The sequence below is a fragment of the Sminthopsis crassicaudata genome, chromosome 1, assembly GCF_048593235.1.
Source record: "Sminthopsis crassicaudata isolate SCR6 chromosome 1, ASM4859323v1, whole genome shotgun sequence".
NCBI lineage: Eukaryota > Metazoa > Chordata > Mammalia > Dasyuromorphia > Dasyuridae > Sminthopsis > Sminthopsis crassicaudata.
In genome coordinates this window covers 510,539,164-510,561,899 of record NC_133617.1, presented here as the reverse complement: position 1 = coordinate 510,561,899, position 22,736 = coordinate 510,539,164, and the positions used below count along the sequence as shown (strand labels likewise).

The following is a 22,736-nucleotide window of genomic DNA, read 5'->3' as shown; positions in this document are numbered from 1 at the left end:
AAAGGACCAAGGACAGATCCTTGGAATATTTCACTCCCTCTAGGTTAATGAATCTGGACTTTCAACCAGTTTTTGATCCATTTAACTATGCTGTCATCCAATTAACAGCTCTCCATCTTGTCTTCAAGGATAGTAATATGGGAGGTTTGTCTGGTAGATTTTTGTTTGTTTCCTTGTTTGTATGGAAAAAAATGAATCCTTCAGGTAAAGAATGAGGCATGAAATTCAATGTCTTATAATTATTTTTCCTTAATCTTGGGCATTCTAGCTATAGCCCAGATTAACTGCCAACTAGTCTTGATCTAGCCTAGGGAAAGTTTGGTTTGCAGAGGCTGTCATTTTACCCTTACTTCCCACCATTGAGTACTCCTTCCCTTGGATGATGCCCTGGAAAAGTAGCCTTTCTCCAGCTTCCCTAGCACTGCTCCCCTCCACTACCTTCTATCACCACCCCCAATTTTCACATGGTTAGACATGAGAGTTAAACATGTATTTGTTACTTTGAAAAGCAAATAAGAGACTGGTATACATGAAAGAGTGGAAATCCTACCTCCCTTGCCCTGGAATCTTCTACTTAATGGATAGTCAGCTCCTGCCAGCAGAGGAAAGGGAGTCATCCTGAGCTTTCTGAGTCCTGAGGCAGAAAGATCAAATATATAGTGAGTAGCAGAAAGCTGGGAGCTAGTATCCTGGAATAGTCCAAGGTGGGTAAGGATAATGAATTCAGACATTTTCCTCTACTCCCTTTGATGCCTGTCCTCTAATTTCAGGGTCCTAAATTCAAACTCATACCACATGGCCCCATTTCAATCCCTTATCTTATACTAGCAGCGACAATCTGATTACTGAAAAGGAAAAAACAATCTGCTTGATTGACAAACAACAACAACAAAAAACCCCTACCACATTTTTGCACAAAAGGAGAGAAGGGGAGGGAGCTGGCTAGCTTGCTGTTACTGCTGGGGCTGCTTCTGCTTCATCCCCCCTTCCCTAATTCTCAGTCCCCTCCCCCCTCTCCCTGGTGCTGACAGCACTTAATTCTACCAGCCAGACACTCTGTGTTCTGACTGGCTGAGTTCAATGTCAGGCACTCGGCAGCAAATGTCATTGTCAGCCCTGTTGTCTCTGCTACTACAAGGGTTGCAGTGAGCCCCTTAAGGAACATCAGAGACTGGTATTGAGGAATGCTTTGGGAAAATCTGTCGTCTTGGAATTACTGCCTTCCTCATGCCTGTCCCCTCCATTCTCTCCTTCCTCTCTGCTCCCTCCCCCTAGCCCTTCACCCCTACAGCTGGCTGACTGCATATTAGGCTGGGACAATGTAGGAACAGTAAACAGCATTGGAGAGGAAGCTGGGGCCCATCAGGTAGCAGAGAAAGACATTGGATCCGGAGGGAGCACGGCACAGAAAGCAAACAAACAAGGCTTTGTGAGGTAACAGATTGGATTCTTAGAAGGGAAGTGAGGGATGTATGTGGGGGAGGGGAAGGCAGACAGACTACTAGGATGAAGCTGAGAAAGCTGAGAAAGCTGAGAAAAAGGATGGGAGACGACACAGTTGAGTGCCAAGTGGACAGGCTGTGAGCCTTCGGGCCAGAGATGTCTGTCCCCTCACTCTCCCAGGAATAGGGGGAGTGACCGGTCACTCTTAGTACACAGACAATTGAGAACCTCCTCCTTTCTCTGACCTCTCCACTCCCCAAAGAGGATGTCAGGCAACTGAGACCCTGGGCTTCTAGTTTTCTCTCTTTTCCTAACTGACCAAGCGTGACCCCTTATTTCTTAGGGTCTCAATTGTTTTCTCAGAGTCCTGGAACAACCAAACCACTGCCCCCAGATTAGAACATTGCTGGGCTGCTTTAGGTTAGCTGAGTCTCTGGGATTGATTTCTCAAGGCTGCAATGGCTGGATTCAGGACTCGAAACAGAACGGAGGAAACTAAGGCAAACTGAAAAGGGTGAAAGATAGCAATTGTGAAACTTAAGTCAGATTTGTAAACATGAAGAAAGAAACTAGCTCTGATGAGCTTTTCAGCCTTCCTCAGATAGAGTTCTAGCTCAGGGGCCTGAAAAGGGAGAGTACAAATGATCTTCTGAGGGCAGCTAAACTGGTTGGGGAGGAGGGAGTGAAAGAATGGGAAGAGGAGCTACTGAAATGGCCTCAGGGAAAGAAAAAGTTTAAATTCTGGAGGCTGAACCAGGCACCAGCCAGCAATCTCATGATTTCTATCCATTCATCCTAAAGCAGCACTGAAACTCATTTCACTACCATTCCCCTCAAAAGACTGCAAGTGGGTATCTGAGGTGTCTGAGTGGAAAGGCATCCATGAAAAGCAGTCAGGCAGGCAGAAGATGTACCCATATTCACCACATCAGTTCCCTTGCTCCAAGAGCTGGGTTCTCATTTTCACTATAGAAGAAAAGGAAAAAATTTCTCTGAACCTAACCTCCTCACTTCCTGCTCTAGTCTTTCCCTTGTAGATGACATTTCATTCCTTTCTCTGTTTAAATTAGTTTTTTCCACGCCCCAAACTTTCTCTCTCTGATTCCTATTCTTTTTGCAAATGTAACAATAATCCATTGGGCCCAGAGGATCTGGGGCACCCTTTCCCATTAAAGGCCCCCAGTTCGAGGCTCATTCAATCAGCGGAAAGTGGATGCTTAAGAGAGGGAGTAGGTCCTTAACTGCCTTTGCATCTTTATACCTCCATTCTGAAGTCCTGGGGGAAATAATTTAATTCTTGGATATGGCTCAAATCCAGGGTCCCGCAAGACATCACAGAAGGTATTCATTGTACGATGTAGATCAGATATGGGCAGTGATGTCACAGGTAAATTTTTAATTGTGCTGAAAAATATTGGCTCTCCAAAAGAAAAAAAATATATATATACCCATAACACACTTTTAAGCTTAATTTAAATTTATTATTAATATTCTCCTATCACTTTCACAAAATAATATATCAAGTCCTTATTTGTAGCATTTGTTGAATTCTATAATGTAAATGCTCACACTGAAAATTTAACCACCAACTATGACTGTGAATAAGAGAGCTGTTTGTTTCCATATACCAAAAAATGCTGAAACCATGGAAAATTCATAAGCATTCATTGAGAAAGACTTAAAACATGAAGCAGTAATCTATAACTCTTATTATACTCTCCCAGGAGTTTGAGATTTAATTCATTGGACCACCAAACAGCAATTTCACCTTCACCTCATCTCTGTATTATCAGAGCAACTCCTTTAACGTCCATTTCTTCTGAAAAGCCAGAGAAGACATGGCTTGGGTTCTTTTCTGGTCATCTTCTCTGAACAGGTATAATTATAGAAAGCTCCTGGTCTCAGGCAACTCTGATGGTAAAATCCAGGAGCTCCCATACCTCAGCATTCTTGAAAATGCATATTTCATGATCACTGCTGGTCATCTATACTCAGAAAAAAACACAAACAGGGAATTGAGGTACAATTTCAAGGATCACTTAAACAGTCTGTTCATTGCCATGCTCAAGAAGCCTTTATAGCTATTGGAACTATGGTAGCTACCTAGCTTCCTCCAGAGGTTTAAGGAGAGCCTTACATAATCCACACACTCCACAGCTAGGAAGAAAAAGTGCCAGAAGGTGAATCAACTCTTTCTGAGGTTCTTCTTCCAAACTCAATAGTCTCTTTTACTTTGTCCTTCTTCATCTTCTCACCTCATCCTTTAAGTTCCTTATTAAGGAAATGAACCAAGACAGTTAGATGGCATGATGGGTAGAGCATTGAAGTCAGGGAGACATGAGTTCAAATTTGACTTCAGGCACTTACTAATGTGATCCTGGGAAAGTAACTTAACCCCTATTGGAGAGACAGACAGACAGACAGAGAAGGGGAGGAGAGGGAAGGAAGGAAAAGAAACAAAGGGACCAAAAAGGGAATCATTTCACCATCCAAAAGGGCAAGTTCTTCAGCAGTGAACCAGATGTGGCATTGGAAATATCTAGGAAGATTCAGGTCCGCTCCATGAACGTTTCATTGGATGGCTCCTCACACTAGGGTTTGTTCCAGACAAAATAATGAAATATCCCTTGATTACACTCTCACTAATTAAATATTTGGGATCCTCACTGAATTACCTGGGGGTTTTGGCACATTTGTCCATTTCCCCAGTTTCAGAAAGCTCTATGGGAATCTAAGAGATTCTTTCAAGTGCCCTGCCATGAAATGTTTCCATGGAGAACACATGGCATAGTCTTTAATGGTCTCCTGAATGCCATGTAAAGTATCTCAGTAAAAGTTCATTTGGCGTTGTTGCCCAGTTGTTTCAGGAATGTCTGACTTTGTGACACCATTTGGGGTTTTCTTGGCAAAGATACTAGAGCAGTTTGCTATTCCTTCTCCAGCTTATTTTACAGATGAGGAAACTAAGGCTAACAGAAATAAATGACTTGCCCAGAGTCACATAGCTAATAAATGTCTAAGGATGGGTTTGAATTCAGGAAGATGAATCTTCCTGGCTCTCTAGTCACTGTACCACCTAACTATCTTCCATTTGGCATACCTCTTAGATAATCCCACAATTAAAAGCCATGGGTCAGCCCTACAATTACTGATGAATTTGTAGCTTACAATCCCCTCCCCCAAATAAAATTGTGCAACTCAATAACTAACCAACATTCTACAAACCTTATAAAAGGTCACTACCTGCCTAGTATTTGTTGGGTCTTCCCTAAATCAAAATAGAAAAAAATTAAAATATATAAAACCAAACCAACCTTCTCTCACAGTGAAAGTATGGTCCTAAATGAACTCCCAAATCACATGGAACTCTACTAGCAAGAATTAAGAGAAACCTTTGTCTTAAAAGTTGTCCCCTCTTCTTCAGATGAGAAACCAAACTCCTCAGTGGAATTTTCCCCCCTGGGTTTTCACAACATGATTTCCTGTAGTTTATCCTAGGTCAGTGAACAGAATAACCCAAATGATGGCGGCAACAAAAATCTGGGTGGGAGTCCCTGCTGGAACTCTGTCTTTCCATAAATCAGCCAGAGTCAGGATCACTAAACGTCTTTATTCTTGATCTTTTACAGGCAAGGTCAGGGGGTTAGGCCTAGCAACCTCACATACACCTTCCTCCCTCAAACGCCTGGAGAGACTGAGTCAGTGTCCCCGTCTCAATTTCTTCTTCTTCCTCCTACTCCTCCCACACACATCACTTCCCCCTCTTTGTCCCACCAATCAAATCAGCACAGAACAGCTGGGGAGGGTCAACCTTCAAACAAGTTAATAGGGAACTGTCCAATTGGCAATTAGTCTCACGTGCTCCATTATCCAAGTGCATTGCTCAGTTCTAGCCCTTTACAGGTCTCTGAAATTCTTAGGGCATTTGATTGTTCTCCAATGGATTCCTAAAAGATGTATAGAGGCTCCACATCACCCAAAAGTAAAACAAGCCATCTTAGCTGGAAAAGAAATGAGTGCTGAGCATATGTGAGGAGGGATGTAGCATTCAAAATTGATTGGAATTAGCACCTTAGATCCTAGATGTTTCCTAAATATAAATAATTAGTAGGCCCAGGAGAGGCTAGGGAACTTTCTTCCATTAAGACTTTTGAAATAAGACCCCAGCTCTGGAATTACTTGGACTGGGTTCTGAAGAGAAGAGTCAGGATCCTTTTTGTTATTGTGGCTTCACTGTTGCATCCCAAGCTTGGGGACATCATCTTGGAGAGGGGTTGATTCCAATCAACCCCAAGAATTTAATCACTTCTTGAGGGCCCTGTGCACCTTTGGGATTCATGTGAATTTTTTTTTTCTTTTCTTCGTGAGCTAAACCTGATTGTTCTATCCTCAGATGAGTTCAGACATAGATGTTGTATTGGAGCCCTGAAAAGATTTTACCTTCACTTCTATCTGGATTACTCTATGCTTTGGCTGAGAATCTACTGGGGAAATGTATGTCTCAGGTGTGGCAGAGAATAGTTTGGTTTCTCATCTAAGAATGGGGAGACAAATTTCCAATTGACTCCAGAGTTCCTAATCCCTGATGAGAAAGCATTGAATATTAAGAGAGCTCGAGATTAGTTTTATCTTCCTAGAGATGGTCATTTTTCCTTTTCTATATATTTAAAATTTTTTTGCTAGTTATTTCTTTTATGCCAATTTTTGTTTGAGGATTGGAATTGGCCCTTTTAAATACTGGCCAGGCAATAATGTGTATTTAAATACTAGCCAGGCAATAAGCTTTGTAAAATGTCCAATATTTGTTGGATTTGTATAACCTTGGGGAATGATTGTAATCTTCAGGACCAACTAGCTATAGTAGGCATGGACCTTTACAAAAGTTGTTAATTGTGGGACTTTCTAAAACATCATTATGAATGCATTGCTGGAAGTCTTTGCATGGTATTTAGGAGGTCACTGAGTAATATGCCTCATGACCTTATTATGACACTTTAATGTAAGGCATTGGAGCGGTACTGAAAAGAATAATATTTGAGACTTCCCAAGTTCCCAGATAACTTTTTAGAATTAAATATGTGGACAAACATATCAAATTCACCCAGTTAATTCTCTGGATATAGCAATTATTTAACATGGTGGAGAGAGTAATAGAAGTAGAGTATCCATGGAACTAAGTCGAGCACTCATGGTCACTTTAAGGGATATATGTTCAGCTCTGAAGGGCTTTGAGATTCTTTGTTCCTTGTGACACCAGCAGGGAAGAGGTGGAAGCTTCAAAGAATATGGCCACTGAACCAGGAACAGCTACCCACTCAGTAGTTTTTAAAGGGAGAGTATGTTCTTGCTCTTATCTTCTTCTCCTGAATGTATACTGTGGAATTCTCCAAGCCTTTCCATGATGGAGTGATGAGAGGAAAAGGAAAGCTTCTCTTCCTCGGAGGTATGATGGCTGCTTATACAAGTGCTGTCTAGAGGTGCTCAAACAACAGCAAGACAAGAACCTTGAGTTCCTGGCTACCTGAGATATGGATTTGGGGGGGAGTGGCTAACTGAGGAGGTCAGGAGTTTCTGGGTTTCTTAGAGCTAATTTGCAGCAGGATTTTTCTTCAACTATATCTGTGTACACACCGCTGTTGGGGAGACCCTTCACCTAAGCCATACCTAAGCTCTTAATGACTTCCCCCCTGTTCAGGGGTCCAAAGTAGGAGCATAAAGAGTCAGAACTAAAGAATCTGTACAGAGGCCAGGCTCTCCAGTACTAAATCTGATCCATATGAGCCAAAATTCAGACTCTTTAATGGGAAAAGATGTCCTTTGCTTTCTCAAATCCACTTTGTTGCTACACTAACAATGTAGGGCACAAGTCAGACAAGTTTGGCCAGGAGGCCAGCCATAGTATCAACTGAGAAAAAATCCTGCTTATTTGTGCCCCTTCCTGAAACTCCTTCTGCTCTTTTTTTTGTTTTTCATCTTTTTTTTGCATCACTATCACTACCTTCCCACTCCCCCTCTACTCCTCTAAGAGAGGAGCCCTCCTTTATTTGTAACAAATATAGACAAGCAACAACAAAAAAATTAACGTTTTGACCATGTCTGAGAATGTAGGTCTCATTGTATACTTCCAATCTATCTTTCTGCCAAGAAGTGGGAAGCATGCTTCAACACCAATCTTCTGAAGTCATGATTGTTTTCTTAATTGATCATAGATGTTAAGTAATTCTTTTTTTATTATTAACTTGATAAACATCAGAAAACATGAGCATTTCCATATTCAAAGAAGTCCAGAAATAGCATACATGAAATCATAAAACAAGTTAATAGTTTGTTTAATTTTAAGAACACATACATGTTATATATAATATAATATAATATAGTATATGTATATACTGTGCATATTGTATGTGTGTATACACATATATATATTTGACATAATAGTTCTAACACTGCCCTGCTTAACTGATTGGTCACTAAATAAATCAGACATCTTTAAATCTTTCAAAGTTCATTCACAATACTAAGGCTGTACTCCTAATTTGTTGTTCAGCTAAAGGGAGTCATTATAACCCCATTTAGGGTTTTCTTGGCTGAGATATTGGATTGGTTTACCTTCTCCAGCTCATCTTACAGATGAGGAAACCAAGACAAATAGGGTTAAGTGAGTTGTCTAGACTCACATAGTTAATAAGTGTCTGAAGTCAAATTTGAATTCAGGTCTTTTTGACTTCAGGTCCAGCACTCTATGGACTGTGCCATCTTTGCCTGCCCCATAATTGCCATTTTCTTCTTTTGTCATTTTTGCTAAGCCACTGAATGTGAAAACCTCAGTGTTATTTTCATTTTCATTTCTTTCATTTTCTATGATATGGAAGATTTTAAAAAACAAAATTGGTTGTTAGTCATTTGCATTTCTTTTCTTGAAAATTATCTTTTTAAGGGTCAGCTAGGTGGCGAAGTGGATAGAGCACCAGCCCTGAATTCAGGAGGACCGGAGTTCAAATCTGGCCTCAGATACTTAACACTTCCTAATTGTGTGACCCTGGGCAAGTCACTTAACCTCAATTGTGGGTGGAAGGAAGGAAGGAAGTTACCTATTAATGTCCTTTGACCTCTTACCTTTTTGTTTTTATATATTTATTTCAATTCCCAATTTATCTTGAAAATCAGACTTATATTGGAGATATTTGCTGTAAAAATTTTTCCCCATTAACTGTTTCCCCTTATAATTCTAAGCAGATTGTTTTTTGTTTTTGTTTTTGCTGAGGCAATCGGGGTTAAGTGACTTGCCCAGGGTCACACAGCTAGGAAGAGTTTAGTGTCTGAGACCAGATTTGAACTCAGGTCCTCCTGACTTCAGGGCTGGTGCTCTCTCCACCTAGCTACTCCTCAGCAGATTGATTTTTATATGTAAAACCTTTTCAATTTTATAGACAATGAAAATTGTCCATAATCTTTAGTGATCATTTTGACTGTGAAGTTAAGAATTCTTTCTGATCCATAATTGAAAGGTATTTACTTCTCTTTTCCTCTATTTTTTTTTTCTGATATGATGTTGTATATTTGTCATGTATACATTTGTTATATGGGTTGAGGTGAGCTTAATATGTGTAAACCTATTTTCCAGTTTTCCCAGAAACTTTGCCAGATAAGGTGTTCTTACCTCAATAGTTGGTATCCTTAGAGGTTTTGAGCACTATGTTTTTATTTTTTTATTACTTCTGGATCTTATTTCATCAATTATGCTGATGAAACTTTGTTTTTTTTAAAACCCAGTACTTGTTTTTGATGATTATTGCTTTATAGTAGAGTTTGATATCTGATACTATATATGTCCCTTTATTTCTACTTATTTTTATTATTTCTCTTGAAATTCTTGACCTTTTGTTCTTCCAGATAAACATTATTTTTTTAATTCTATAATGTGACCCCTTGGTAGTTTATAGTATGGCACTAAATCGATAAATTAATTTAGATAGTATTTTTATTAACTTCCAAGAATGAGCAATTAATATCTTCCCAATTACTTGTCTTCCTTTATTTCTATCAAAAGGACTTTGTTATTTATCTTCATGTATGTGGACTCCAGGTATTTTACATGTTTTATATTTGTTTTGAATGGACATTTTCTCTCTTCTTGCTGGGTTTTGTTAGTAGAATTCTGCTATTTTTGTGGATTATTTTATAGCTTTCTGCTTTGCTGAAATTACTGTTCTGATTAATTTTTAATTTGTCTCTAAAGTCCTCCAAATAAATCATCATGTTATCTGAAAATTATTTTTAATATCTTTCTTGTCTGCGTTTTTTCTTTAATTTCTTTATTTATTGTATTGTAATAACTAGCATTTTTAGAACTATATAAAATAATATTAATGGCTATGTATATTTTACCCCTGATCTTTTTGGAATGGCCTCTATTATTTCTCCATGATAATGATAGTTCTTGATTTTATATAGGTACTATTAATAGAGAAAAGTTTGTTTATTCTATGGTTTTTAGTTTTAAAACAGAGCTGTTTTAAACTTTTTCAGTATTAATTGATATCTTTTGATTTTTGTGTTATTTGTTCATTATGTTTATGATTTTTCTAATGTTGAATTAATCCTGCATTCATGATATAAGTCTACCTTGGATACATTTTGTCATCTTTTTAATATGTTTCTATAGTTTCCTTACTAATATCTTATTCAATATTTTGCATCAATCTGCATTAAAAATATTGAACTATAATTTTCTATATAAGCTTTGTCTATTTCTGGTTTGAGCCTAAAAACTATATGTCATAGAGTTTGGTAGGATGTCTTCTCCATTTTTGCGAGTAAATTTTCTTTGAATGTTAGATTTTCAAAGAATTCTATCAATCTGAGCATAGATTTTTTTTTCATTTATGATTTGATCAATATCTTTTTCCAAATTTAAGTTATTTAAAATCTCTTGTTTCTTGATCTGGGTATTATACATATATATATATGATAAATTATAATTATGTTATATATATATGTATATATATTATATTTATTTCTCATTTCCTTGAAGTTATTAGTTTTGCTTTCAGGTAATTGGGCAAAATGTTTAACTGTTTCTCTTATTATTTCTTTTTCATTTATTGTGAATTCTCATTCTCATTTTTTATTTTTAATTTTTTTTCTATTTTTAATCTAACTTGATAAGTTTGTAAGTTTTATTACTTTTTAAAAAAAAATCTAATTCAACAGTAGGTTTTTCCCCCAAAATCAATGCTTTTAAAACTTTTCAATTGTCTTTTTTCTCTTCTTTGATATTTATTGTGATCTTTGACATGAAATGCTGGTCTAAACCTCATTTCTGCTAGACAACTCTTCAATTTTCCTGGCAATTTTTTTCTAATGTCTTTGAGCTTATCAAATATTATGCAACGATATTCGTTTGGTTTTGCATTTTGTATTCTTAATTTGTTTAGTTGAACTCTTCTGTTTTTAATCTGAACCAAATAGTTTTAATGAAAATTACTTTTGTACTGCAGATTGAGATCTGGCACTTCTAAGTTCCCTTCCTTCACATTTTTTTTTTCCTTTTGAAATTCTTGATCTTTTTGTTTCTTCACATACATTTTGTTATTATTTCTTCCAGCCCTGTAAAGTGACCCTTTAGTAATTTAATTAGTATGGCACTGAATAAGTAAAGATACTGTCATTTTATTATATTGGCATGGCTCAATCAGAAATTCATGTCTTAATTGTTTAAGGTCTGTCGTCCTTTTTGTAAGAACTGTTTTGTAGTTAGTCATACAATTCCTGTGGGCATCCTGGTGACTGGATCCCAAATAGTTTATATTTTATAATTATTTTGAATATAATTTATTTTTCTATTTCTTCCTACCTGGCTTTTGTTTAAAAGACCAATGTTTTGTTTGGGTTTATGTTAGATCTCTCTACTTTGTTGAAATTATTGTTCTAATTTTTAGGATTTCTAGGATTATTTAAGTAGAACATTTTGTCATGCTAATTCTCTTAAAATATTTTTCTTATTTTATTGCTATCACTAGAATTTCTAGAATTATATCAAATTATAGTGGTGATAATAAGTGTTCTTGTTTTACCCCTGATCTTACTGGAAATGCATCTCATATTTTTGATATATGTATGTGTGATTTTATATATATGCATAATACACATATGATTATTTGCAAATTAAAGAATAAAAGATAGATATACCTTTCATAACTATGTTGTGGACCAAACAAGGGATAAAGAGAACTATAAGGCAATAAATGGACAATTTATATATATATATATATATATGTATATATTATGTATATATTTGATATATAAATCAATTGTGTAGTATATATTATAAATTATACTAGTTCTTAGTTTTAGATAAATGCTATTTATTATAGCAAAGAAAGTTGCATTTTTGCTAAGGTTTTAGTGTTGTTGGGTTTTAAATATAAATCAATGTTGCATTTTGTCAAAAGCTTTTCCTGCAACTATTCATATGATCATGTGATTTTTAGTCTATAATTTTCTTTTTCCTGCTTTGTCTCTTTTTTGTGTAAGAACCGAACTATATTTGTATCTTAGGAATTTGTTTGGATCCCTTCTTTTTCTATTTTTGTATATAGTTTATATGATATTGGATTTAATTATTCTTTGAATGTTTGATAGAATTCACTTATTCTGTATTATCCAATTTCTTTTTCTGAGATTGGATTATTTGAATTTTCCATGTCTTGTTCTATTCATCTAAGTACCATCCCATCCAAGAGTGCAGGAAGATGGATCTAAGACACCATCAAAAATAAAACTGGTCCCTGAAGGATTCCCTGATCATTTATTGATTTAGTGCCCTTTTTAGGTTATTGCTAAAATATAAATAGGAAATCGAGGTTCTTCCACATTCCTTTATGCTGCCATCTTTACCAAAATTCCTATTTGTATTTCAGAAATTTTAACCAGCTCTAGTTTTCTCTGCAAGAATACTAGAAATTTCTCTACTTTAGGCTTTCTTAAACTTTTTCTATTTGCAACCCCTTTTCACCCAAGAAATTTTTACATGTCCCCAGGTATGTAGGTGTATAAACTAGGTATACGAATCAAATATTTACTGATAATAAATCATAGAAAAACATATTCAAAAATTATTAGATATACATATTTTACACATTATTAAAGATGAAAGCAAATTTTCATACTGAGATGAATGTTTATTTTTACACAAAGAATTAGATTTTGGCAGAATATTTGATACTTTTTACTGTTACCAAATTTTTTACGATCCCCCACATTCAGGTCAAAAGTTTTGCTTTACTGCATTAAAAATCCATCTTTTTCCTGTACGATTATATTTAATTTTTCAGGATAAGTCATTTTAGTTATGCCTGTTTCTTTTGTCATTTTTATGGTCCAAGATATCCTATCCTTTATAATAGTTTTAATGTAATATTGCATTATTCTTACCATGGTTCCTTGAGGCGTTTTTTCTTTAACCTGGATTGGGTGGGAAGGTCTAGGTCTTCTCTCTACTGGAGTCTAAATGCCCTTTTAAAGTTCTAGAAGAGGTAGCTGAGTTTTGGTCTAATCCTGGCCTAAGACAGGTAATATAGCCCCAGACCCTGTCTTCACCCTCAATCCATGGCTTCTTCTTACTCTATTTATAGATGTCCTCAGATGGGCACCAACCTTGCCACGGTCTCTTCTCTTTGCTCTATCATCTACTGGAAATGAATTTGTTCCTAATGTGTCTCCAAAAGGCTCAACCAGAAATCAGAGAGACAGACAGAGAGATGGCCTCTTGGAGGACTCTGAGGTATGCTGAGAACCTCATACGTATCCTCTGTTTCCTTGTGCACCTTAATAGTGCTGGTCTTATTCCCTAGGAGAGACCTAGACCCAAGACCATGATGGTTTCAGCTTCCTTCTAACAGAGATTGTAGTAACTTCAGGACTTTTACATGGCTTTGAGATATGGCTGCCAGAGTACCTCAGAAATTCAGCTTCTTTATGTGGTCACCTAATGGGGAGTCTTTTTTCTTCCATATGGCTTAGCAGGGGTTCTCAAACTTTGGCCTGCTGAGGACGTCTATGCGGGCCCTCCGGTTTATGGCAAATGGGCTAAGGGGAAGAGACAGAGTGTTAGTTTTTGGTTTTACTATAGTCTGGCTCTCCCAAAGTCTGAGGGACAGTGAACTGGCCCCCTCTTTAAAAAGTTTTAAGACCACTGGATAGTCTAGTTTCCAAGATCCTGCTCACTTCAAGTACAAAGTTTTGGAGCCCTCTGGATTCAGGCCTCCAGGCACATCCCCTACTCAAAATTTTCTCGTGAAGTCAGAGTAGATGGAAGAGTTTATTAAGTGTTATTCTTTGGTTTTACTGAAATTTTACTTGGAACTTTTTCATCTTTGCTTAGCACAGTGTCTGATACCTAGTAGGTGCTTAATAAATGTTGATTGTTTGTTTTTCCGGGAGAGCTCAGTTTACTCTGAACCTTTCACCTCATTGTGTTTGCTGGAAATCCAGGCTCATCCTTTCATAAGTGAAGTAGGAATATGGACATTAGTCATTAACTACTGGGGACTCAAAGCTGAGGACCCTAGAAGGTTTTTAACTAGATAAAAAGCCTTTTATGTCTCCAAGAAAATTACATAAAACCCAAAGTGATTTATAGGGCTTAGTTTTACTTTAAGGAAGCCACAATCACCATCTCTCTGTCTAGGTAAGGATACTATGCCAAGCCTGGTGCTACTTCTTCCAATCTAGCTAGCTCTACCTCTTAATTTGTTGAGTATTCAAAACCCCCTCATGGTCTATTGGAGTTTTACATCCTTTAAAATCCGGTTCAACATCTTAAAGGGTGAATTGAAGAGAAAAATGGGATTAAGGATTCCAAAAAGACTTTCCTCTTTATCATAGCTGTTTATTCAGGGTAGAAGTGTTTAAATACCACCTAAGGGCTGCATGCTGCCCACTACACTGCAAGAAGGCAAACATCAGATTAAAATATAGCAATTAATTAAAATAAAGCACAGGTAATGTCAATATATGGTTTTCTAAATCAATATATAACCCACAAAGATCCTAAAATATGGTTTAGTGACCCCCCATTTCTATTTAAGTTTGATCCCACTGTTTTAAATAACTAGGATCCTATTTGGGATCTGCTCAATCCTTGGTGAATTGAGGAAGACACACATCTGCTACAGGTTTTAGAATGGCAATGCACATTAAAGATGATCTGATCCCATTCCTTCATTTTACTGATGAGGAAACTGAGGCAGAGATTAAGTGATTTACCGATTCTATTCTGGCAGACCTAGGACACAATCAAAGCTAAGTCTGGCCCCACAGTCTGTCAGCATCCCTTCAGAATAGAAGGCAATCAGGGCCATGCTTCTCCCAGAGCCCTTCTCCCTCTCCTCAACCTTGCTGCTCTCCCTTCCAGGCCCCCCCTTTTCTTCTTTGCCCTAATGGGGTTGCAATCACAGAGCAGAACTGAGCTGATGCATAAAGGCCACTGGTAGGGGCGGGGCCCAAGGTCACATACACTCGAACATTCCATCACTATTGTGAATGGGCAAGAAAACAAAGAGCCAATCCTAATATGGGGAGTGAGGCAGATGAATGGTCAGATTTCACTGCTGTGATCAGCAGGAGCTTTCTCTGTATTCTTCATTTCTCCCCTCCCCAGCCAACTCCTTTCAGCCCAGGAAAATGTATCCCTGCTTATTGGCAGCTGTTTGGTCAGCCAGGCCTAGGGAACTATTCCTTACCTGGCTCTGGCTCCTCTGCCCTTCACACAGTTCCTTCTAACAGTTGGCTGCAAATTCCAGCCCCACCTCCTCCTTCTCCTTCCCACCCCCACCTCTGAAGTACACTCACAATTTTCTCCTCGGCTTCCCCTTGAGCCAGCCCCACCCCTACCCTGCTTCTCAGGTCCCAGCTGGCTGCTTCCCTTCTCAAGATCTCTCATCTTCACCAAATGCTCCCTTGTGGCACAAGGTCCGCTGACCTCACCCAGCCCTTCCAGCCAGAATCTCCTAAAGAGCTCTAGGAAGATAAAGGGTTGTTCTAAACTTAACATCAGCCATCCGGTTGATGTTGGGATGTTGTCTAAAGGTGTTATTTCTTTCATCAAGGGCAAAAGAAGAGAGAATTATAATTATAGGTAGAAGGACTTATACTTGATATCTGAAGGGACTTCCTGACAGTATTACTCATGAAAGATCGTATTGCATTACTAGGAAGAAATGTGGAGATTTCTTTAGAAATGTTCAAGAAAATGTTAGAACATCATTTTAGGATGCTTTGAATTCATCACATCCCAGCAAAAGTGGATGGAGTTAGACAACTTAAGTTTTACTCTAGTGATTCTGTTATCTTATCTTATTCTTATCTATTTTATCAACTAGGATCATAAAACCATAGAATTTTAGAGTTGAAAAGAATTCAAAAACCATCCAGTAAAAACCTGTCTTAAAAAATTCCTCTCTACAATATATTTTGAGAAGGTCCCATCTAGACCAGGCTTAAAGATCTCCAATCTAGAACTTGTTTATTTAAAGATCTCTAATAAGTAATAATCCAGTACCCCTGAGGCAACCCATTCTACTATGAATAGTTCTAATTGCTGGAATCAAACAGAAAAAGTCAAATCTTCCTACCATTTGACTACCCTTCAAATACTTGAAAAGATCTTTTGAATTCCCTTACTCTGTCTTTTCTCTAGACTATAATCTGGATCAGAGCTGGAAGATATAGTTTAGAGATAAATTAATTTAGTGATTCTCAAAATAATATCTGGGGGATTCTCAAAATAATCCTGAAACCTTTTGGGGGGTTCCATGCAGTCAAAAATAGTTTTATAATAATACTAAGATCATTTAGTTTCAGGATCTGTTCTGATCTTCCTTAATGGGTAGTGCCTTCCCTCTGTTGATTACCTTTCATTTATTCTACATATGACTCTTTCTAAATAGTGATTCAAATTTTGTATCCCAGTGCAGAGTACAGTATCTGATATGTAGTAGGCATTTGATAAATGTTTAATAATTAACTAAATTTTGACAAATTTGATAACTATTTGATAAATATCAATAGATATAACCACATTAAAATCCTTTGAGAGTTCGTCAATAATTTTTAACAATATTAAGATATGTTGAAAGAAAAAGTTTGAGAACAGTTGGTTTAACTCAATCTCTAAAGGAAATAACTTGCCTAAGATTACATATGAAGTAGCTGGTAGCAGAGCCAAGCCCTTGGCCCTTTGTTTCTTCCAGTTCTATATAATTCCTGCCATTAACTTAGGACAAACAAGCTCTACACATAGGTTAGAGGTAGATGAACTTCAGGAGAGCCAAAGAAACCTCTCAGCTGCTGTATCTGGACAAAATATTTAGAAGCAATGATCAGATTGATGTTTTCTAGATATTCATAATGAAAGCTTTTCTTCCATAATCAGAAACTAATAAGTTAACAGTAGAAGTGTCTTGAGCTGACTGTCCAATTTCAACTTCATTCCCATAATTCTTTGAAGGAAAAACTGTCCCTTAAGGACATCAGAGATATTCTTCCTCTTCACTTCAACCTCTCAGGCTCCCTAGCTTCCTCCAAAACTGGGCCCACATAAGGCCTTTTCTGATTTCTCACTTTTTATCTTCCCACTCTGAAATAATTTATAAAATATGTGTTATGTACAAAATATACGCATATATATGCATACATTAAATATGTATTTAGGGAAATAAAAAACTATACTGTGCAGTATATGTGTATATATGTTTTTAGTTCCTAACTGTAGACAGACATATGTAAGATCCTTGAGAGCAGAGGTGGTTTCATTTTTGTCCCTGTTTCCCTAACATCTAGCATAAAGTAAATACACTAATGTTTATTGAATGAATGGATCCTCAATTCCAAAGGGCTTTCTTTTAAAGGGATTAGGATCTGATTCAAAGGTATTTTTGTCGTTCCTCAAATCTCCAACTCCAAGTGGAGAGACAGAAGAGTAGGAGATTGAATGCGGAGCCAGAAGAATAGTGTTTGAATCCCGGCTTTGACATTCACTAGCTGAATTATTAAGAGCAAGTCTCTTAACTTTGATGAACTTTAATTTCCTCATCTGTAAAAACAGAATTAGTTCTTCCATTGTAATAATTTTTCCAATGGGACACACTATCCTCTTTATGTTTTTGGTCACATAAGTTTTACTATCTCCAGTTTCTGTCACCAAGAAAGGCTTCTCTTAGTTCCTCAGTTCAATTCGGTGAGCATTACTAAATGTCATATTGCAAGCTGGACATATAGGGATAAAAATAAAGTAGGCACTTGCCTTCAAGGGGTTTACATTCTTCTGGGAAGAAAAAAATAGCACATACTGCAAAGCAAATTCAAAATACATACACAGCAAATACAAACTAAACTTTGACAAGAAAGCACTACACAACGCGAATGGTTGGTAGGATCCAAGAAAGACCACAAAACTTTATCTGGCTTTAAATGAAGCTAAGAATTCATTGGCTGAGGGAAGGAAGAGAGCATTTCTGGCTTTGGGGAAAACCCTACATTAAGACACCCATTAAGAATGGGAGATGATAAGATGAAATAATATTTTCAAGAAACAGTAAAGAGACTGGTTTGGATGGAATGTAAAGTGTGTGAAAAGGAATGATGAACACAAAGTTGATCTGGAATAGCTTTAAGGGTCTAAAAGAGGTGTTTGTTTTTTAACCTAAACCTAGGAAGGACGGGTACTTAAGGCTCCCTGAGAAGATTCCTCTCTTCAGGATCTTAACTAAAATTATCTTTTTTTCTCTTTCTTTTCTTTCCCTTTCCATCAATTCATTTCCTTCACCATTATTGCCCTCACCCCCTCATCTACCCTTCTAATGTCATTTAACATTTATGACAATAATTTGATTTGGTCCTAATAGATATCATGTATCTATTCTCTATATGAAAGAAACTATGTAAAACAAAGTTGTATTGTATTGTTTGATATTTAAAAAAAATATTTAGATCTTGAAGGGAAAAAAACAAAACAAAACAAGACAGATTTGGACATTTTCTTAAACCAGACATTCCTTACCAGTTCCTGCTACCTCTTATAAATTCTCCTATGTGTTAAATTTGGTGTAGAGACTTAAATACACAGGAACCTACCCTTTCCCCATTAATAAAGTTTGATTCCTGCCTATTTACAGTTGAAAGGGGGAAACACAAGGCGGCTTCTTGTTAGTGCAACATATACACACTGCCCTAAACCCAGACAAGCGCTGTTGCTGCTAGTTGCCCTTTAAAGAAGGGAGAGAAGGGTTATACTGAGTCTGCCTCAGAGTGTACATTTTCTTCCCTTAATACTTTTATTCATTATAAAATGTTCAACTTGTTTTTCTTTATCCATTCCTTGGACCACGCCTAGGTCTGGAACAGAGACTGATGCTCTTAATATGATGTATTCACCTGAGCTTTCTCTAATTGGCCATTTAGTACTTAAGGAAGTGGCAAGTTTGTGTGTGTGTGTGTGTGTGTGTGTGTGTGTGTGTGTGTGTAAGAGAGAGGCAGAAAAACAGAGACAGACTTGGGTTTATGATTGGTTTTTTCCTAATCATGGAAGTGTAGCATTCCCTCAGAGTTTACACTCACAGTGATGGGTTGGGTCCCCAGAGGGTGACTGTTACTCCTACAAATTCTAATGTAAACTGTGGATCTGTGCTTCATACATATATTCATATAGCTCATGAGCTCTCATTGACTTGCTTTCCTTTAATAGTCAGCCAGTACACACAATTGGCTCAAAGTAAAAGCATTTAACTTACTAAGATAGTATAATAAGAATAGTAGTTACAAAATATCTCAACCTCTGGGTACACTTGACAACTAATATATACAAGGTCTATGGAAAGAATGGTAACAAACTTAAAAACAGGAGAGTAGTAAGGTTACTATGTAGGAAGCATATGTGGCTAAGGCAAATTACAGAGTAAAAGTATAAGGTTGTTGAAGCCCTGTCTCTTCATAGAATCATCTCTGCAACTCTTGTCATGACACTTTCGGTCTCTTTGTCTCTTTCTGTCTGTCTTTCTGTTTCTGTGTCTCAGTATTTTCTTTTTTTCCAGTTATATATAAAGACAGTTTAAAGACATTCTTGGGGGGGAGGGCAGTCCATAGGGGAGTGCCTATGGTAACACAGGTAATAAATATCAAATGTCCAAGGCCAGTTGAGATCCTCAGCAGGGCCAGTGCTCTATCCGCTGTGCCACCTAGCTGCCCCAATATTCATTTTTTAAATTGAATTCCAATTTTTCTCCCTTCCTCTCTTCCTTCTTACTAAGAGATATGTAATTTGATACAGGTTATATATGTGAAATCATAAAATATATTTCTATATTAGTCATGATGTGAAAGAAGAAAAGACTAAAAGGGGAAAAAAGGCATGAAAAATATAAAGAAAGTGAAAACAGCATGCTTTGATCTGCATTCAGACTCATTAGTTCTTTCTCTGGAGGTGGATAGCATTTTCTATCGTGTGTCTTTTGGAATTGTCTTGCATCATATTAGTGCTAAAAAGAGCTAAGTTATTCATAATTGATTATTGCACAATTTTGCTATAACCGTGTATACTGTTCTCCTGGTTCTACTCACTTTACTTTGTATTATTTCATGTAAACCTTATTGAGTTGTTCTGCAACCTGCCTGCTCATCATTTCGTAGAGCACAATAGCATTCCATTACATTCACATCCTACAACTTGTTCAGCCATTCCCCAACTGATGGGCATGCCCTCATTCTTTGCCACTACAGAATTATGAATATTTTCATCATGTGGCTCCCTTTCCCTTTATTATGCTCTTTTTGAGATACAGATCTAGTGGTGGTATTGTGAATCAAAGGGTATACAGAGTTTGGTTGCCCTTTCATCGTAGTTCCATATTGCTCTGCAGAAGGATTGGATCAGTTCACAACTCCACAATGGCTCTTTTGAGTCAATGATTGCCTCTCTTCTTTACTGCCAAATATCATCCTCCTTGAAGCTGCTTCCAGTCTTCCAGTAACTAACTTTCTACATTTGTATCTGTCTGAACTGTATGTCTTTCTGTTCCTTCCACTCTACTTAAAACTGACGTTTCAACTGTTGCATGAAATATCTGCCAGTATGATGAAGCCAGCTCATATTGGTTTGGGAGAGCTGATTGTTAATTTTTTTTAAATTATAATTTAATTTTTATTTTATTTTATAATTATAACATTTTTTGACAGTACATATGCATGGGTAATTTTTTACAACATTACCCCTTGCACTTACTTCTGTTCAGATTTTTTCCCTTCCTCCCCAACCCCCTCCCCCAGATGGCAAGCAGTCTTATACATGTTAAATATATTACAGTATATTCTAGATACAATATATGTATGTAGAACCGAATTTCTTGTTGCACAGGAAGAATTGGATTCAGAAGGTAAAAATAACAGTTTACACTCATTTCCCAGTGTTCCTTTTCTGGATGTAGCTGATTCTGTCCATCATTAATCAATTGGAATTGGATTAGCTCTTCTCTATGTTAAAGATATCCACTTCCATCAGCATACATCCTCATACAGTATCATTGTTAAAGTGTATAATGATCTTCTGGTTCTGCTCGTTTCACTTAGCATCAGTTGATGTAAGTCTCTCCAAGCCTCTCTGTATTCATCCTGTTGGTCATTTTTTATAGAACAATAATATTCCATAACATTCATATACCATAATTTACCCAACCATTCTCCAATTGATGGACATCCATTCATCTTCCAGCTTCTAGCCACTATGAAAAGGGCTGCCACAAACATTTTGGCACATACAGGTCCCTTTCCCTTCTTTAGTAGTTCCTTGCGATATAAGCCCAGTAGTAGTATGGCTGGGTCAAAGGGTATGCACATTTTGATAACTTTTTGGGAATAATTCCAGATTGCTCTCCAGAAAGGTTGGATTCTTTCACAACTCCACCAACAATGCATCAGTGTCCCAGTTTTCCCACAGCCCCTCCAACATTCATTGTTATTTGTTCCTGTCATCTTAGCCAATCTGACAGGTGTGTAATGATACCTCAGAGTTGTCTTAATTTGCATTTCTCTGATCAATAGTGATTTGGAACACTCTTTCATATGAGTGGAAATAGTTTTAATTTCATCATCTGAAAATTGTCTGTTCATATCCTTTGACCATTTATCAATTGGAGAATGGCTTGATTTCTTATAAATTAAAGTCAATTCTCTGTATATTTTGGAGATGAGGCCTTTATCAGAACCTTTAACTGTAAAAAATTTTTCCCAATTTGTTACTTCCCTTCTAATCTTGTTTGCATTAGTTTTGTTTGTGCAGAAACACTTTAATTTGGTGTAATCAAAATGTTCTATTTTGTGATCAATAATGGTCTCTAGTTCTCCCTTGGACACAAACTCCTTCCTCCTCCACAAGTCTGAGAGGTAAACCATCCCATGTTCCTCCAATTTATTTATGATTTCGTTCTTTATGCCTAAATCTTGGACCCATTTTGATCTAATCTTAGTATGTGGTGTTAAATGTGGGTCCATGCCTAGTTTCTGCCATACTAATTTCCAGTTTTCCCAGCAGTTTTTGTCAAATAATGAATTCTTATCCCAAAATTTTGGATCTTTGGGTTTGTCAAAGATTAGATTGCTATTTTTATTCACTATCTTGTCCTGTGAACCTAACCTGTGCCACTGATCAACTAGTCTATTTCTTAGCCAATACCAAATGGTTTTGGTAACTGTTGCTTTATAATATAGCTTTAAATCAGGTACACTTAGACCACCTTCCTCTGACTTTTTTTTCATTAGTTCCCTTGCAATTCTCGACCTTTTATTCTTCCATATGAATTTTGTTGTTATTTTTTCTAGGTCATTAAAATAGTTTCTTGGGAGTCTGATTGGTATAGCACTAAATAAATAGATTAGTTTGGGGAGTATTGTCATCTTTATTATATTCGCTCGGCCTATCCAAGAGCACTGAATGTCTTTCCAATTATTTAAATCTGACTTTATTTTTGTGGCAAATGTTTTGTAATTTTGCTCATATAATTCCTGACTCTCCTTTGGTAGATATATTCCCAAATATTTTATACTATCGACTGTTATTTTGAATGGAATTTCTCTTTGTATCTCTTGCTGTTGGATTGTGTTGGTAATGTATAAAAATGCTGAGGATTTATGTGGATTTATTTTGTATCCTGCGACTTTGCTAAAATTCTGAATTATTTCTAATAGCTTTTTAGCAGAGTCTTTGGGGTTCTCTAAGTATACCATCATGTCATCTGCGAAAA

At 36.9% G+C, this 22,736-nt stretch overlaps 1 protein-coding gene across 3 annotated transcripts in view; it reads left to right on the top strand.

Annotated features, from left to right (window-relative positions):
- RAI1 (retinoic acid induced 1) overlaps positions 1-22,736 on the top strand; it is a 312,902-nt gene that overhangs the window by 16,080 nt on the left and 274,086 nt on the right. The window lies entirely within an intron of this gene.